Source organism: Chondrus crispus, genomic scaffold, assembly GCF_000350225.1.
Source record: "Chondrus crispus Stackhouse genomic scaffold, scaffold_362, whole genome shotgun sequence".
In the NCBI taxonomy this organism is placed as follows: domain Eukaryota; phylum Rhodophyta; class Florideophyceae; order Gigartinales; family Gigartinaceae; genus Chondrus; species Chondrus crispus.
In genome coordinates, this window is record NW_005179255.1 from 15144 (window position 1) to 17282 (window position 2139).

The window sequence follows — 2139 nt, forward strand, 5'->3', positions numbered from 1 at the left end:
AGACATTGTCGAGTGGATCTTGAGACACATACAACTCGGACAGGGAATCAGCGTGACACATCTGAATCACAGAAAACGCGAATCCCTTCAGTCCTGGCGACAGCAACAGCATATGGTGAGGGCGGCCAATTGGTTGCCTTTCACGAAGCAGACAATAAGTAGGTCGTGTGCGTTCGTGGACGACTCCATCAGCTGTTGCAAACTAAGGTTTGGGCGACTTCGGGTAACGACTAAGCGGGTTTTCAAATCTCAAACCCTGCATCATCGTGCGACGCCATACTGCCATCGCGACGATGATCGATAATGCTTGATGCGCATGACATCGGAATGCTCAGCAGTTGTCGTACTCGAGTACGACGACTGCTGAGCATTCCGATTTCACTGATCAGTAGCAGGTTGGACAGGCATTACTGGCTCCGTGATATGAAGGCAGTGACAATTGACATCGCCCAAAAAACCATACCAGGATTTGCTTTGAAATCGTTACACACATTTAACTTACTAGTCAAACATCCTAACATTAATACACCACTGCTCTTGAATGAAACAGGCCCGAGTCCGAAACTGCTTCTCACAGGGGCGTTTTGCACTCATACAACAGGCTACGGGCCACAGGCTACAGACCTCAACCCTCAAACTGAAGCACACGTTCTCCCTCCACCGGCCACTTCATCTCATGCATCAAGCACCACACATTGCAGTCATCAAGGCTACAGTGCAGGACCTTCCTCGAGAGGCGACGGGTCGATGTTGGCTCAACTTGATATGCCTGGGTGCATTTCGAGGGGGAATTGCATTCGTCTTTGTGTAAACTCTGTTCGTCACGCATTAGATGGCTTTCATTGACCAAGTGGTCGACAGATGCTATTGTGTATTTTCAAAGCGTTCCATTCCTTCGATGGTATTGACGTACTGTCAGTTTGCGCCAAGCAATTGCTCCCCACGACTTCTGTGATGGTGGATCAGTCTGCAACACACAACACACCCAACAGATGAAGGTGAAAAATACCAATCCCTTTTCATTCGGCACCTTCTCACAGTCTTTTAACTGCTCCCATTTTTTCCTTCCCTCCCCATCCCTTCCGCCTCACATTTCTCTTCTACTTCTTGCTCTACCCTCGACGCAAACATGTGCTGGAAATGTACTTATCGCGTGATGGGCAAGAAGGCGGGCCGATTCCTATTGCGCTGGATCATGCTCATAAGCGAAGGCCTGTACTATACAGCTTGTGACCTAGTCCAGTATGGAAAGCGAGCCGAGGCCACGACCTCATGGGTGCCGTCATCGTGCCCTATACGCGAGCCGTACTTGTTCCAGGACCCGCTGTCCCTGATCCCCCTCAAAGGCGAAACCTCGGCGGACTTGCAACTCCGCCTTCTCCGGAACGAGGGCCTAGACGTGACGCCCGCGGCGCCCCATCGAAGGCCGGAACCGGAGAGCGTTCCCAGCGGCACGGACAAAGGGCAAGCGGACACGCCCGGGTACGTCAAGCAGATGGTGCAGCTCTTCGAGGGCCTGGAGGCACCCGACGTTGGCGCGAGAAACGCGGACGTGCAGGCGGTGGTGAAGGTGGAGGCGGCGGTGCAGGAAAGTAACATAGAGGGGATTGGATTCGCCAACGCTTGGCTTGGGGACCTTCCGATGCTGCACGGGCCACTGAAGAAGCCCGAGAGCGTGACGGGCGGCGGTTTCCGTAGCATTCGCAAGATGTGGGCGAAGAAGAGAAGGGAGCGGAAGGAGCAGAAGGAGAAGGAGGCGAGCCGCAAGGCGGGGCAGATACGGTGTTGCAACGATCAGGTCAGGATCAGGCAGGGGTTTTACAGAATTGCTGTGCGCGTGTAGAGGGTTCTGCGGTGCGTTGGTGGACGCTGTCCTGTGGCATGGACTGGTTGGGAATTGTGTAGGAATCAGGCGAAGGGGACAGCGCGGGAGAGGTGCCACTCATTCTCACCGGACGGCAAAAGTCGCTGACGACTGTGCGATAGTCGACATCAACAGTGTAATCATAGTGACACTGTTGGCAGCGATGGGGCCGTGTAGGGTGCATTATTGGCAGCGGGATAGCTTGGGGGTGGTGGTCGACACGCAGGCAAGTCTCATAGCTTGTGATGAGAGGACATGAAGGAATGTTGCGACGC